Source organism: Ammospiza caudacuta, chromosome 7, assembly GCF_027887145.1.
Source record: "Ammospiza caudacuta isolate bAmmCau1 chromosome 7, bAmmCau1.pri, whole genome shotgun sequence".
In the NCBI taxonomy this organism is placed as follows: domain Eukaryota; kingdom Metazoa; phylum Chordata; class Aves; order Passeriformes; family Passerellidae; genus Ammospiza; species Ammospiza caudacuta.
The window spans coordinates 36,222,713-36,240,866 of record NC_080599.1 but is presented as its reverse complement, the minus strand read 5'-3'; positions in this window follow the sequence as shown (position 1 = coordinate 36,240,866).

The following is an 18,154-nucleotide window of genomic DNA, read 5'->3' as shown; positions in this document are numbered from 1 at the left end:
AGGTGAAATTCCAGGGAAGTCAACAACACAAAGATTTTACTGAGTTCCATGGTTGCAGGGCAGGCCCAGCCGGTCACAAAATATTTGCAGTATACTAAAGGTATGAAGCCTGTTAAAAAAATTATGTAATGTGATTGCACGAGATCTACAAAGGCAAAAAGAGTGCTTGTTAGAAATATGAAGGCTTACAGCTACCTATATCAGAGCACAAAGTGGGGAATGTGACACTTAGGCAGTAACCCTTCCTTTGTACCATGCACCGCATTTGCCCCACGACTGGAGGGACTAAACTCAAGGACAAAGGGAGCAAGGAGTTAGCCATTTGGTAATCCTATCATGTAGCTTCTGCAAAATATTCCCTGCAGTGTAGGACTGTTCAAAGTTGCACATGCTGTGTGTGGCTGAGAGAGAGAGCTGGCTGCCGAGCACCGAGGTGCACTGAGAAGAGAGAGGAACCGGTGACCTGCTAATAGGCATGCTGCGTGTGGTCCCTCCTGGCTCTGAGCCCCTGTACCAGTGATCAGCTGGATCCTTTCCAAGCCAGACAGGGCTTAAATTTTGCTGATTGTTGCAAAGGTTTTGAGTCTGGGAGATGAGCAGTTTATAAATGTTTTTTCAACAGCAACTGACTCCTCTACATCCCAACAGGAGCAACTTTCATCCTGCTCAGTTCCCTCTTCTCCTTCTTCAAACTCAGATTACCTGTTAATTAAATCAAATATAGCACTCTAGCAAAGCTGGCTTTTAAATCTAATACTATGAATAATAAAATTAAAACTCATACTTAAGACTGTTTTTAAATGTTGGTATCTAATTTTTGTTAGCTATGCAATACTTTTATATCTCTTTAGAAGCCCCGATTTTTGAAAATTATAGGAAAATATTATTTCCATTAGGTTAGATACTGAAGGACTATATTTTCTTATAGTCTTAGTCTTATAGTCTTATTTTCTAGATAGTCTTCAGGACTATCTTTAAAAAGCTAGAAATCATGAACCTCTGGATTAAAAACAAAAAAAAAAAAAGTGGGACTAGTGCTTTACTTGAGCACACATCCTGAGATCTTTGAAGAGAATTTCCAGAAATGGCAAGAAATATCCACCTACACTTCTGTTATTAGGACCTCAACTTTCTAGTGGCTGGTTTTCTTACTGGTCTGAAAGGCTGCCAAAAAGTACTATGATGTGTGTAAAGTGCTGTTAGCTTCACTACAGGAATATCTGCTGAGTGATAGCTAGACCAAATATCCACAGAAAGAGATTTTTTCTGCTTATTTTCCTTTCAGTTAGGATGGTGGCATAGATGTGAAAAAACCTAACAATTTAAAAATTAATGTCATAGTAAATAACTGGATAACTGGGATATTGTAGCCTAAAAACATATTTAGAAATAGATTTCATATTGCTGCATTTTTCTATTCTTCAAAAGCATGGTTCTGTGAATACAGAGAAAAAAATAACTAAAGGATAGGATGCATTTAAAACTGTGTATATGTAAATATATGTATCCTGTATGTAAATAGGATCACTGCATAATTTGTGTATACAAATAAGTCACACAATATATGGCAGTATTCCATGGAGGTAGCAGCTAAAACTGTTGTGGAAAAAGGACCAAAAAACCTGTAAATGAGCAGGATAAGCAGCCTGTTGCTGTATGATATCAGTACAAAAACTGTTTGCAGGTTTCTCTGTCTATCTATATATCTTTCCTCACCAAATTACAAGGATCTCATAGTTTAAAGGCTCCTATTTTTTTCTTTTTTTAATATGAAAAAGGTAGTCCTAGTTGGTTGGGGAAGACAGCACAGCACAGTGTGAATAATAACATCTCATAACATACTAATGGAGAGTAAATGTAGCATTTTTTTAAAGCAACCACAGTTGTTTCCTGTTTTGCTCATTTCAATGTTGCATCATAGAATGTTTTATGAATGTTTTACATAAAATAATAAGGGGCATTTTTAATATTTTTAATAATAGTGTGCTGAATTTGGATAGTTTCATTTGCAATTTAAGTAATGCTTTGTTCTGATGAGATCTCTGGAGGTGGTTTTGACATTTAAAAGTGATGTGAAGAGATTCAAAGTGATTAAAGCTGTCAAATGTTACCCTAATTGTGTGACTGCAATCTTTTCAGCCTCTTTCAATGAGTGTATACATTATACACGCTGCACAGCACTTCTGTTTAGATTGAGGTTTTTTATTAATGCCATCCTGATTGACAGAAATTATTGCAAGATCACAAGTGGAACTAAATTAGTTTGCCACTGCATTCAAGCAACATGCATAGCCATGAACTTTTAAGATGCAGTTATTTACAAAGCCTTTCCTCCTTTTCCCCCTCAAAAAAACAATGTTATGGTAGTGATAGATGATATCTTTCACATTCATACTGTCATACTAGTTCATAGGAATAAAAAAGTTTTGCCCATGTTAGAATTATTTTAACCTTCAGTTTGTATTCAAAATGCTACTTGACAGGTCATTTATTTTAAATATGGTTTCTAGCTAAGAAAAGTATCAGATATATTCTAATTAATTATGAACAAGTCAGATTTTCATGACTGATATTTTATTAATATCTTGCTATGTATTCATGGAAGCTGTAATACTTATTGATACCTTCTTGTCTATTAAAAATAAGAAAGCTTCAAAACCACTTTGATACCCTTAGATATTCATGTCTTAGCTATCTGGAGAAGTACTGTTCCAATTATTTAAGAATATTTGGATATGCAGGGGTGTTTTTTTAAGGTAATTAGGTTCAAATGCAGTACTGCCTTCACAGATTTGTCTTTCTATACTAGTAGGAATAAAGGGTAAAAATTAAATGTTTCATGAATTTTTTGATCTTGCAGAATACTTAGCGGTGGTGGTGTGGTTTAAAAACCTCTGTGTCACAACTGTTCCAAGAGCCAGAAGGAAATGCACTGTGTTTGCTCAGGACAGAATGGCTGCAACCACCACCAGGAGTTTGTGGCAATATTAAATGCAATGACAGTGATTCTCCTGAGGATTCTTTAGACAATGAATGAAGTGTCTGCTGGCCTCCACATTTCAAGTGACCACACAAATACCGGAAATCTTGAAGCTCCTATCTCCCAAATCCTGATTAGTCATGCTGCCAAAAGAGCTCAGCAAACATGTAGGCTCAAAAAGAAATCAAAATGAACCTTGATACTGATGATGACAGCAGCAATTACTATGACAAGATTATCTCAACTGAAAATACAGTAGTGAGGACATCACACTACAGAGAAAAGTTTTTAATGGGCTCCAAACTCTAGATCAAACACTCTTACAGCTAGGAAATGACAATATTTGTTAATATTGCAATTTGAAAGAAGAAAGTAAGAAAAAAATCTAAGAAAAGTAAAATTTGAGTACAACTCCTGCAGAAATATGTTTCAAAGAAGCAAAGACAGATAACATACAGATATTCAGTTTTATTTATGAATATTTAGAGGATGGTGGAGTGCATTTCAAAAGAACATTTCATCCATGCTTGTCTTGTAGGTAGGATGAACACAGTGAACAGATGTAGGGGCTATTGCCTCTTTCATTTTCTGCCTTTTTAAAATTATTTTAAAAAGACGCAGAGAAATATTTAGATAACACAAGTCTCAGTAGCACTAAGCTATGAGACAAATAATGCTTTAAAAATTGCATAGCAACTGCTACAAAGAGATAGGAGGTAATTCTCCAAAGGAATTTTTTCCCCTTTGTGTTGTCCAGTTAGATTTGCTTGCAGCTTTCTCCTGCTCAGTGGCTCATTGTTATCTGGGCTACAGAGAATAGAAGAATTAACATGTGAAATGTTAATTGCTTAGCAGTAAATTATTATATTGCTTACTCGTTGGTGGTGATTTATTTTCAGGCTATTTTAATGCCATGTTCTGCATTGAGGGAATTATTTGTGTCATTGATACCTTTGGAATGTTGTGCACATTTCAGTCATGTTGCAGTCTCTTGACAACATTGTTAAGAATTAATTATAATTCACAATTATAATGGTTAACAATAAAGCTCAAGTTTTGATGGCTTTAGTGTCTGATGAGGGTAAGTAATAGACTTGGGTGAATAATTCATAGTGAATAATTTATTCAGTGAATTTGCCAAATAATATCTGCAAATAATTCTTTAGATTGTTTGCAAGCAGGTCATTGTCAGAATTCCCACATTTGAAATCTGAGCTTATTAGAATGGACACATGGTTCTTTATGGTGTTTTCCTGCTCTCTGGTAGTAATTCTAAAACAGAGTATTTTAATTTACAGAACTGATAATTTGCTTTTTATAAAATGTTTCCCAGTATTTTCTTTAAATTGAGCAACCAGCCAAAGTGCCTTTACATTAAAGAATAAATTAGAAGTATTTAGACAAGTGATTTCTAAATTAGCTTTTTTCAAATTTAAGTTTAATTATTAAAGAATTACAGCGGGTTTTAAAGCACAACTCACTCTTTCTTAGTATTAGCATTACTTTAAAGTAGGAGCTGGATTTTGTATTGGCTGCCTGTTTTTTTTGTGGTGTGGGGAGGTGTCTGAAAATGCTCAAAATTCAGCATTCTGCTGATAGGTCTGATTTTGCTGTAAGGCAGAAAATACATGGGGTCAGTAAGCTTACATGATTCAGCTCAGCTTAACTAAACTGTGTCCTTGATCAATGATTTAATTACCCCCTGGTCCAGCTGCCTGCTTTGGTGCCCATGCTCCCACACGATTCCGCGTTGCTGGGTGAATTCCTGGCGTCACCACTGCACGTGTTGATTTATCTTTGTCGCTCAGGCTGCAGCACTGCCACTGCTTTAGTGCCTCCAAGCCAGAGTTTGGAGCCAGCAAGTTTGCAGCTGCTGGAAGCTGTGCTGAAATGAGGCTGCACACAACTCCTCTGAGGAAGAAGCTGCCTCGCTGTTTCATAGCAGGAGCTTCTGTTCTGAAAGGAGAGCAGGAGAGAGTGAAGGATTTTTCCTCAATTTTCTCCCCCCAGTTCTCTGTTAAATGAACATAAATCCACGGAGGAGCTTTATGTAACTCCGCAGTGACAGAGCATGCTGTTATCAAGCACATGAAAATGTAGGAAGAGCCACACTGAGTCAGACCAAAGGTTCCACCTTACTGAATATTCTATCCTAAGCAGTAACCAATTGCAGATGTTCAGGGAGGAATATAGAAAATTGGTGAGTACAGAAGGCTTAATCCTTACATGTATGTAGATTTCATAAAAGCCAGTAGACTGTTTGTGCCATCTGAGGGAAACTCATGCCAAAGCTCTTTGCATTCCAAGACTACTTTTATATTAGTGACTTTGCAGAGTTTGAATGGGAAAAAAAGAGAAAGACGTAAAAATCGAATAAACTTGCACCCAATATTAATATATGGGGAATAGAGATTCTCTATTAGGAACTATAGAATACTCTCCTTTAACTGGAGTAAACAAATCAATACTTTATCCCTGTAATATCTACAAAGTTTTGGAGCAGGCAGGATAAAACTACAGTGATGATTATGAAGTCCTGTATGTATTACATGGAAAAAATAAATCCTAAAAGAAGAATGAAATGTTCAGTTGTAACTAATTAACTTTTCCTATGTATATGTGTACTTTATGTCCTCCTTAAATACATGCAAATATTTATTTTGAGGTGAAATCACTGGACATGGAATAAATTTAGGAGGTTTGGCTAAAGTAGAATCAGCTTAGTCTTTGGACACGATGCTTTTGAAAGGGCACTATCAGCTCAGCTCTTTTACTCAACACCTCAAACACCAAAATTGCCATTCTGAGATAAAAGTCTGACAAAAAAGGTCATTGTTCAATTGAGGTCTGAGAACTTTAAAAGTTCAATCCTTGTCAATCATTGAGAGATTTTCAGATCTTGGCATTGTCCATCACACAAGGGTGTAACAGTCCTGATATCCTGCTCTTCCCAAAGTACAGAAGATCCATCAAATAAAATGCTAGTTTGGGCTGAATTTGGAGACTGACTTAAGGGAAAAAAAGAAAAAAAAAAACCCCAACAAGTTCTGAATACTTTAGAACATAATGCCTTAGAGAAATGAGAAAGGACAAATTGGACAATGACCAATGAAGTCCTTTTAATCTATCCTCAATTATGTAGGAAATTTAATTTTTTCTAATTGAGAGCTAACATAAGGCCCTGTGTCACTTGCAGCACAGATGGCTGTGAAAATGTGAAGTCTATTCATTTGATGTAAAAACATATTTTCATACCAATATTATAGATGATGACAAAAGAAGCATTTGTTACATATTAAACTGCACTTTCCTAGAAATGTTTTGTTTAGCTATTACAAATACCTAGTAAAGCACGTACATTTCAGATTAGCAGATTGTACTGTTTGGGATGTGTAATTTGAAAAGAGGTGAAACAGGGACTTTCAAAATTAGATAGTTAATACATTTGAAATTAGATAGATACTTCATTGATATATAAAATTTCATGGAAAATCACAAAATGAAAACCCCTCATTTTGTGCTTTTGCTCATGTAGGGGACACAGGAGTCGTGCCCCTTTACTTGAATAAGGCAGAGCCCACCAGGGCACACCCGCGGGGTTTCCTCTCTCCAGGTTTCTGAGGGAGCTCTTGTCCTGAACTCCTGGCCCATGGTGCCCTCTTCCTTTCCCCGTTGCTGAGGTACTGGGAAGGTTCAGCCTTCCCAAATCACCTACCCCATGTTCCCTATTGAACCTGCCATTTTACCCCGAAGTTCAGAGGTTCAGGCCTGTGCAGAGGAGCCGGCCTGCCTGGGCTCTGCAGCAAACCTGCTGCCCAAAGTCAGCAGAGACATTCAGACCATTCCAAAGACCTACACACCCACACCCTCACCCATCCAATGGTTTGTAAAGACATTAGCACAACTCTTCCCTATCAAAATCAACATATTTTCCAATAACTGACAATTTTAAAGTTTTATCCTGTTTCAAAATTAAATTGTGCAGTCTGGAATTATTGCATTTTGAGAGTTCTCTTAGGCACTTCCTTATGGCTCTTATTCGTGAAGGGTGGCTGTGGTGAGCTGGGGGTTGGTCTCTTTCTCTGGGCAACAACAGACAGAACAAGAGGACACAGTCTCAGGCTCCACCAAGGGAGATACAGGCTAGAATTAAGGAGGAAGTTTTTCAAAAGAAAGAAAGAGTGGTCAAATACTGGAATCATCTACCCAGGGAGGTGGTGGAGTCACCATCCCTTGACGTGTTTAAAAAAGACTGGATGTGGCACTTGGTGCCATGATCTAGTGGAGGTGTTAGAACATGGGTTGGACTTGATCTTAAAGGTCTCTTCCAACCTAGAAATTCTGTGGTTCTAGGATTCTATTGCAAAGAACCACTTATTTGCAAAACCTCTGGGGAGAAATCTTCTTATACTTTTAATTAGAAGCTGACATCTGGGAGAAATTAACTGCTCCCAAATTTACTTCAATGTTTATGATATATTTTTAGCATAAGGCATCCCCTGTAACTGCGATTATCAACATACATGATCCAAATCAATGCTGTTTTACCTAGGCTTATCTTGACCCCTGAATTTGCTGGCTGGAGGCTGCATGAGCCCTCCAGCCTTTCTTGCTGCCTCTGTGCCCCGGGCACCTTGCCAAGGTACCCTTTGTGTGCTGTGCCCTGCTCCAGCTCTCTCCTGCAGTCACTCCCTGCCAGTGCTTTGCAGGGCTCTGCCCTCCTGTGTGCGCTGGGAGGAGCTGAGGATGCTGCTCTCAATCTCACAGTCCTCCTCATTTTCCAGCCACAGAAGAAGGATCTGAACACAAAAATCGGGGTGATAGGTAGGAGTAGGGAGACACAGTGTCTCAGAATCTTTTAAAATAGGTGTTTCAAGCTACTCAGGACAGTGGACACCTTAGGCTGCCTCTTTTCAAGAGAAGGGATTGTAGGCTGTCCTCATCATGAAAGGAGTGTGGATGCCCTGTAAAAAGCAAAGATTTCCTCTGTGCACCCTAGGACACCAGTAAGCCTCAGGAAGGTTCCACATTGAATGTAGTTTTTGTCTTCCTTATTGAGGAGCAGAAAAGCAGTCCACCAGCATGGGATGCATGCAGGTACAAAGCCAGGCACTTAGGCAGTCCACAGTCAATGCTTCAGTATAAAGTAGTTTAGCAGCTGTTACAAATATTGTATTGAGCAATTTTAGGCTGGTGGGAAAGAAAACTTGGTAAAGGAATAGCTTATTCAAGGCTCTCTACAGCAAATAACTGTAAAAAGTTTTTCAGACACACATTTCACAGAACAGACCTTGCCTCCTGATAGCAAGCCCACTCTGCAGGCTTGGAATCCTGGTGTGCTATTTTGGTATGCTGGAAATATACACTCCAAAGTATATAGTAATACTACAAGAGAAGGGAATAAGAGTAGGCTGAAAGGCTGGAGGGGGAGAATGAGTCTGTGGAAAGATAATATTTAACACTTGTGGGTAGCATTTCATTTTCCTTGTACTTCACAAACATTGACTGATTAATAATCTCACAGCAATACACCGAGTCAGGTAGTACATTTCCTTCCTATTATTATTCCCAGTGGGTGGTGCTGCGAAATGTATAGAACTAGATGGGGATGGAGGGGATACATCAAGAGCTGTCTGAATTCTCAGTAGTATCCTAGAGAATTCTTCCTTATTATTTTGATTTAAGCAAATTTTAGCTTTTGAAATCAGGGCCCATAGAGTGCCTCATTAACAACATTTTGCTGGCAGTGCTTCCTTTTTTTTCATTTCCAATTATAAGGCAACAAGTGAATTCTTTCTTTGTGTACGACAGCAATGCCAGTCATTCGTTTTTGCAATATATTTGTTGTTTCTGTTGGTGGAGGGAAGGAAAGAGGCACTGAGTACTGGCAGTGAGTGGTATGCTCTCAGCAGCTGTCACTGCTGTCAATTACTAGGTTTTCATTTATAAAAGGCAATATGGGATCTTTAGCTTTTACAGTACCCAAGAAAGGCTGGTTGGTGATTATTGATTTTATTTAGTCCAGGGGAGCTGCTCGCACACAGACTACAGTGAGTTGTGTGCTTCCTGCTGCTAGCTCTCTTGCCACTTACTGTTTTCAATTATTTATAAAATCCAAGGCGCATCTCAAAGCAGTTCAGCACAGCCTCTGAGACAGCTGCTATTACTGTGGTAGTGCTCCATCCGTGTGCCCACCATTTCTGTAACAGGAATTGACATGAGCAAATTGCCCTAATGAGGACTGATGCACTATGAAGGGCTGGAGAGTAGAGCTGTGCAAGTTCTGGTGTAACCATCACAAACTGCAAGTGCCATGGTCCTCCCTTTCCAAAGCAGCCACCACTGGCTATCACCAATTTGCTGTGCTCTTCTGTGAATGACTCCATCCATTTTGTGTTTGCCCTACCTTCTCTGAGTGCTTCGTGTGAATAACGGAAGGAGCAGTTCTGTTTTCTTCAGTGACAGAGAAAATACTAAAAATGTGCAAAAACACAAAAGAACTGTTTTGTTCACACACACAGAAAAAAATCCATGAAAAATGGTCAGTGAGGTTTTCAGTAGAAGCTTGATTTCAGACAGGTATTGAGAGAAGAAAAACATTTTTAAAAGAGCTTTAAGGGGAAAGAGAACCAAGAAGGCATTCCTGGTCATACTTGTTTCCCACTTTTTTTCTTGGAGATAAAAGCTATGAAAGAATGAGGAGCTGAAGTCCTTGCTATTTTCACCCTCAGTTCTGTGAACTAAAAGGGGGCATTGAGGCTGTAGTTGAAGCAGGACAAAAGATCAACAGATCTTGGAGAAGTGCCTGTTATTCCAGAAAATAAAATTGGATAAAACTGAATTTTTGTTGGAATTTTTATTACTCTGAAAGGACCTAAGATGTCCTTGTTAGCTTCAAAGCTACACCAGAACAGAAAAGGGATCAATTACCATTTTTCAATGAAGAGTAAGCAGAATATAAAAGGTCTGGTCAAAAAAAAAGGAAAAAAGTGATGGGGATTAGTTAAGAAATTATTGACCAGCAAAGAGACAGAAGTCTGAAGTTTTTTGTAAGGAATTTCCAAACATATCTGTTTTACTTATATTGGCAAACTGCCTGCCCAAAGATGTTTCAAGAAATACAGTATATAACTCAAAGTGTGGGAACACTATTAATTTGCTTTTGTATAAGGGCCCAAAACAATTCTGCCCAGAATGTAATATTCATATTGCTAACAATCACAGAAAATAGGGTAGTGGCATTTAGAACTCATAACTCTGAAAATTGAGCACAATATAGTAGGTGCAGATTGTTGCTTTCAAGAAGCTGACAAAACGTTTCTCATTTAATGCTATTACTGAACCTTTTTAGAGTACATTACATAGAAGTCACTTATTTTGTGTTTTTAGCTTTCTCAGAACTGTGTTCCTAACTTCATAGTTCCTTATTTGACCCCCAGAAAATGGGGGTAGAGTAAAATCCTGATATATAATCAGTATATAGATTATAGGTTATACCTGATATATAATTTTTTAGACTTATGTTTCAGCTAATATAAACTTGCTCTTTAAATAGTGTTTTGGTTTCTTTTTGTCTTAGTACACCCCTAGCAGAAGTAATGTAGCTTTTAACTGTATTTCTGTGAAAATTGCTGAAAAAATCTTCTAAGATTTACTTTGAAAGCATATTTACAATTCTGGTGTCACTTTTGAGAAGAATTTTTTACCTTCATAACTTATACAACTGGCAAAGGGAGCAACTACATAGAACAGTGTACAAGAATGAATATATATTTATGGTAAACTTTCTAAAATACTCTCTCAGCTGCAGTCCCAAGTGCTTTTAGAGGTTTCTTTTCCTAAAGGGGACAAATTTTTCAGCTATAATTTTCTTTAGGAGCCAGACATTGGTGGTGTAGTTCACACCATCTTCCCAGGATGCTGATACTGGAGGCAAGGAGCTAGATTCACTTTTCCAGCCCCTGGCACATAAAATAAGTGTCATAAGAAGCCCAAGCTTCTTATGCCATGTAAAGGAATGTGTTCCACATTTTCAAGGCCTATGTACACTGCAAGAAAAGGAACTAAAATTCTAGAAAGCCACATTGGAATGAACAGAAGTTTCATCATTCGTATCAGTGGAAGTGATAATCAGCCTATTTGAAAACAAAGAAACAAAAACCCTATAAGAGCCTTTTCTTAAATGCAATAAATGTTTCAAATTTCTTGTTAGCACTTGTTCATCCAACAAGTTATTTATCAAATACAATGTGCACTGTAAAAATATCATGCAAGGACAAACAGGGGAAAGTTGCAGTATTGTAAAAGACACAGTGAAGGATGAAGATGCAGTTCTAGACTTAATTCCAAAGAAAGTGTTGCTTGGGGACATCTTCTGTCACTTGTCTGAAGATTTGCACTGAATAAGCAGGGTCAAACTCAGACCAGGAGGCCTGAGCAGAAGGATCGTTTTTCAGGGTCAAGGCTTCTTGTAACACAGTCTTCTCTTTTGTACAGGTAGATCTTATTTTCACTGTTTGTCTTAATTTTCATAGACTGAATAAAATTTATAGAACCAATTTTATGACAGATTAAATGTTTTCCCTAAATACTTAAACAAGAAGGAAAACTGTAAATGTGCTGGAACTGTAAGAGAATGTTTACCAGAGTACTCATCATGACAACATTATACACTTCTAGATGTGATTTTTTTAAACCATATTTTTGTTATTGTATTTAAGATAATAATCTTAGAGGACATAAGGAAGAAATTCAATCCTTTTTGTAGCGCTTGTTGTGAGTGAGTCAGTCAAAATATCAGATAGGAAAGCTCTGGTTTGTGTTACAGGTTATAAATACATGCTGCTTTTAAATCCAGATATGTGATCCATACACTAAATCTTTTCTTTCCTGAAATGCACTAGAAAGCTTGAAAAGCAGTAAAATAAAAGCTTATTTCCTCTGAAGGAAGGCATTTTTGAGCTGAGGCATATGTTACACTGGGAAATTTTTTAAGCTGAAAAATATGGGATAAAGGCAGTATAAAGACATTTCAGAGTAATTATTAAAAAAAGCAGCTTAAGTCATCAGCCTGTTTTTACACTAGACCACATGTATCTGCTCATTAACACAAATAAAGAGGCTTGAGATAGGTGTGGAAGATTTTACTGTGTGAATTCATGTGTAGAATCACAGTCCAATAACAAATGATGCATTTCAGACCACAAATTGTGTACATCCATTGTCACAGAGTGAACAACAGGTCTAAAGAATACTGGAACTTCAAAACTAAGCATTCTCTAACAGCAAAAGCTGATTCTAATCTTAGTTAATCTAGACTTATATAAAAATTATATTACTATGAGATCACTGCAATCAATTAGTGGTTTTTGCATTCTGCATAGATTTTTACTGATCTAGTTATTCTAGAATTAAATAGCAATAGTAATAGGACCAGTAACATAATAACAATAAAATAATGAAAAGGCTTCTATTAATTTATAAAAAAATTATAGAAATATGAAACATTCAGCAAAGCTGAGAATCCTATTTGTGTCACAAAAGAAGTTCAGATTAAAGAAATCACTTTTATTAAAACTATTGCAAAATCCTTCAAGCAAGTAAGAGAGCTATAGTGTTTTATTTACCTTAAATTGAAACAGACATCTTGGGACTTTCCTTTTTTTTGGTTTTCTTTATAAAATACAATAAATAAATAAGTAAATAAATATATACATATATATACATATATAAACATACATATATACATACATATACACACACACACACACACACACACATACATATATATATATATATATATATATATATATATATATATATATGCACTCCTCCATTTTGCCCTTGCTACTTCCTAAAACTTCAGTGGAGTCACTAAGAGTCAGATAATGAAATTAAGCTGTGTGGTGATGGAGATGTTCCAGTGAACACTCCCACATTTATTTGCAGGCAAATCAGTGCTCTTATCTCAGAACATCTACTGCTTTTCAAAATAGTAAATTTTCAGTCCAAGATTCACTTGTACTTCTAGACATTAAGAAAATATTTTCCTCTCTATTTAAACCTGCTCTTTTTCTCTCAACATAGAAGTGGGAAATAAAGTGGAATTTTCTGTATATCACAGCAAAATTTGTGAAGAAAGCTCATGTAATCTTGTAGACAAAGTGCACTTGGATGTCAGGCAAGTATTTTTAATAAAATTGTAGAGGTAGTTTTAGAAAATATCTAGCTAGACATCTGTGATGTGTAGACATCATAAGGTTAGTCATCCTTGATGAGCAAAAAGGTTCTATTATGTGGTTTTACAATAAACTGAGTACATTAAAGATAAAAGTCTTGTCCTGTCAAATTCAAAGGGGAAATCAGTGGGATTGATCATGATAATGCATTATATGAACAATTCTTTTAGATGGGGTTTTCACTGAGAGAGCAGGCTGGACCATACAGATGTTTTAGTCCCTTGGAAACTGTCCCATCTACATTTTGGAGGTAAACATTTAATTTGAAAACTTCTGTTTTCTCCAGAATTCAATCATTCTGTCATTGCTAAAGATTTTGAATTTAATTACTATATGACCATAAACTTGACTGTACTTGCTTGCTCAGATCCATAATCAAATAATCCTACCAGAACTTCTATTTAATTTAGTATGCACTGTTTCTTATTGAAGTTAATCCTTCATACACTTTGAAAAGCTGTTACTTCAACAGCCAGACATGCACAGGGAATGCAGAAAGGAATGCTTGTCATTAAGAGTGTTCATTCCAGAGAAACCATCATCAGCTTTGATAAACAGATAAAACGTGGTAAAAGTTTGATTCCCAAAACTGCTCAACTTTCTGAAATCAAAATATTAACTTCTATGAAATGAAGATTTATAATAAGTGGAATAGTGAAATTCTGTCAGGTGTTCTGAAGTTTTCATAATGATTGGGCATGCAGCTAAAGAGAATACCATTTGCATTGTATACTTTCCTATACTCAAACTTTCAATAAATCGTGTAGTTATTGAAACATAAAGCATAAATCCATGGAAAACTTGAAAAAATTAACATTTATTTCATTTTATTGAGAAAATCCTTAAGCTATTTTGTAGAGTGCTAAACCCTGGGGACTTTTTTTCTGCTTGCCAACGCATAAATAGTGGTTAATTAATATTATGTAATTTAAATATGTAAACATTACAAAAATTGTATGATTCAATAACTCTAAGTCCAAGTTTAGGTATTTGTTTAAAAGTCTGTCAAAAATTCAAAGGCCTCATGACCAGCTTCTCAACCCTTTTAGAGTAATGAATCTCTATGGAAGTCAATGTCAATGGGCATTAGGGAAAATCTGGTTGCTAATAAATGGACAGTTGAAGAATATCTTTTTCATCCAGCTGACATTTTTGTTCAGGAAATGAAGCAGGAAACATTTCATTAACAGTGAAGGAAAAAAAACCTAGTGAAAAACAAACAAGGCACAGTGAAAGTTCAGACATGAAATGGATGAGATTTGTCCAAGTTCCATTAAAAATAATATCACTAGACACCAGCTGAGGTTCAGGACCTTGCTTCTTTAATTAGAGTTGATTCCAAGATATAAAACAAGGGCCACTACCAGGCTTTCTGTCTTATTGCATAGCTCTTACCTACCCTATTTTAATCAACTGAGTTCAAACTGATCTTAATAAAAATAGATTAGCATTCATCAATATATGCAGGGAGCATAATATAAGATAAACATGTCCTTGAATGATAAAAATATTATCATTTTCTACATGGAGAGGAAATTTTCAATGAAGTTGAACTTTTCCTCAGCTCAGTGGCTGCAATGTGCCTGAGGCCTGTGGACTGCCTGAACAAATTAACAAACTGAAATATTTTTTTTCAATGCACACAGAGACATAAACTCAATTTTGTTCTGAGTTGTTCAGGATAGATACCTAAGAATACAGACTTGCACTATGCATGCTGAGGTGATTGAACTGGAAAGACTGAGAATACAATCTGGTCTCCTGGTTTTGTTTCTCATTAAAATGTCTGTAATTAGAACCAGTCTATTAATATGTTTTTTAAAGCAATGGATACACTATTTTAATGTAGGAAAAATCTGGATAGTGTGTATAGGAAAGCCCAGGTCAGCTTTTACTAAGGTTAATTGGGGTGTGCCAGGAAGAATGTCAGCTCAAGGGCTTTCCTAAATGCTGTGGACTTATTTCATAATCTCTTCAGAATTACTTCTATGATCTGTTGCTTAATTTATTTCACTTGTTCCCTGCTTTGCCTGATGCACAAAGACAAAATTGCAATATGTGGACTCAGGTTTTGTGTTTAAGTTGATAACTGATTTTTATTAAGGTAACACAGCCTCTCTCACAGTCTTAACCTCTAGAGGCCCCAGACTGGGCAGTGTGGCAGCGCCACTCCTAACCTGGACAGAACAAGGCTGGCGCATCCTCTCTGCTGTTGCTCCATGTCACAGCGAGTTACTTGTTCATTCAACTCAGGGAACCGTCTCAGGGCCACTGCTTAGGGAAAGGAGAAAAGTCCTCTTTTTAACAAAGTAAAAAGTTAGATAACACCTTAAATAAAGAAAGAAACGAAACTATCTCTTAGCCTTTGGTGACCAAGATGATTCTCATCCCAATGGAAGTCTCCTCGCACCTTTCACGCAGCACATACCATCAGTGTTCCCAATAAAGGCAGTGAGTTGTCAACTAGAAAAATTCTTGTCACAATTTATATGGCTCAAATAGGAGGTAGACTTGGATAGAGCAGAGCAATCCAATTTGAGTAACTCTAGAAATGTGTGCTTTTTCATTAAAAGACCTTGAGGGTTTAAGTCATCACTGAGCAGCTTAAGACTTACTGAGATACAACCTGAGATAAAAAGAGAAACATTCTTTGGTCTACCATGATCTCTGATGCTAATGTGAAATAGATCACTGATTAAAGCATAAACCCCAAAGAATTAATACACAGACATGGGCTGATAAGCTTGAAAAAAATTATTTTTTTCCTTTCTCCAGTATTCTCATTTAAAAGACTTCAGATGGATTTCAGTCATTCTTTTATTTTATGTTTACTAAAAAGATATATAAGAAATGGGATTATGACAAGACTTTTAAAATTCAATTAATTTCTATTGTAAAATCATCTTTCAATAAAGACAAGAAAATCCATTCCCAGGAATAAGACTATATTTTATCCCTACTTAGATATCAGATATTGCAGTCACAAATGTAGAGAACATTTTTGCAGTCTCAATTTGAAAGTGTGTTAATAAATCTGAGGAAAAATATACTTTTTCTTCCTGTAGAGTAGCTTATTAACTTGCACTGTGAAATCTGAAATGTGATTTAAATAATAAATTGTGGAGCCTAGTATCTGCCCAAGATAAAAACCTAAAAGATACCCATTCTTTCTCTTTTTACTTTTATACAGCAAGCAAATGAGGCCAAAAAGCAAAACAAGAATTGTTCTCCTGTACAGACGGTCACTACCTGTTTCTTTGCACAAATATCACTGGGATGTATACACATATTTATTGCCTTTATTTAGTTTCAACCCCCAAAACCATAAGGAAAAAATATCAGATTATTAAGATCTCAGAAATAAAGGAAGTCAGAACATTAAATAAAGAGGTAATTCAGGGTTCAGAGTTTCAATGCTAATATCTAAACATTTTTTTGAACCAATATTGAAATGTTGCTAAAATTAATTTGTTTTGTTTGGTTTGTTTTTAACAGAGATAACACTTTATTTTTAATGTTCAAGTTTGAAAATGCCTTTCAAGTAGGCTTTACTAGATGTCTTTGTTGAAAATCTGGCCTTTTATGGATCACTCTGTCACTTCTCTGTGTTGGTAACAATAAAGAACAGCTCAGCCAAAATAAGGGAATATTTAAAGGACAGTTTTCAGGAAATATCAAAGAGTTTCAATAAAATATTTGTCATGATTTTTAATCTTAGAGAGGTATATTATATTTACAAACATAGCATATATGCTACTATTGTCTTTGTTGAAAATATTAAAATTACTGTTAATTACTGTAAATTGCTGTTAATAATTTGATTTATAAAGAAGAAGAAAAGTTCTTGCTCCAGAAATTGCTTTGGTATTTAAGGTGAATTTTAAGATTAAATAAATGCTTAATTTTCTCTTTTGAAGCAAGTGAATAACCATTTCACTACGAGTGAAATTATGCCAGGGGCTCAAAGTAAAAGTAAAAATACAAAAGTCTTGTAGTATAGTGAGCTTTGTGCAAGCAAAGGTATGGAAACACTTTGAGACAAATCACACCCTAATTTTATTGAAATTGTGTAGGAATAACTTAACTGAAAATTTTCATCACTCCGAAATATGGATATAATTAAAATGCTTCTGCTTCTATTCTGTTTTAGGAGTGGATGTTTGTATTTTCTAAACAGATTCCCTGCTGCATCTCCCCCAGCTGAATGCATTTCAGAGAGAGTTTATGTGCATGCATGAATTAGTGTGCACATATGAGTTACTCTTATCAAACATTTGTTTGTTCAGAACTGTCCAGATTCAAGCTTTGAGTCGAATCTGACACTCGTTGGCACCTGGACAAGCATAGTAAAGCACATGTGGTGAGTTAGCACCCAATTTGGCTTTAACTTTGCATATGTCTCCTTCTATAAATTTTCTCCTATGGATCAGATTCCATGAACACACAACAATACAGAAAGGCAATGATATTTTATGTTTCCAAAATACAACAATATGCTTGCAGATTCTTAAAACAAAATGCAGGATAGATAATTTGCTTAGTCTTAGATGCTAATGTAGAATATATTTTCCCATCTCCTCCCATTTAGTGAAATTACTGCAGAAGAAAAATATCCCTTTTTATTGAAGTATACCAGATTAAAGTGAATTATTAAAATGCATAAAACAAGACAGTAATGTATAATGTGGTTTGTGACAAAATGTACTGTAACCTTAACTGTAATTATATCAAATATATTGATTTAAATTTCATAATCAAATTGTGCAGGTAACGATCCATATCTTTGGTAATTGAGTTGTGTGTGCAAATGTAATTATAGTAATGGTATAAAAATTTGATGATGCCATCTAGATTAGATTGAACTTTGGGTGTACTTTAAAGAATATTCAGGGATTCATAAAAAATCAGTTTATGTGGAACTATATTGTAACCCAGG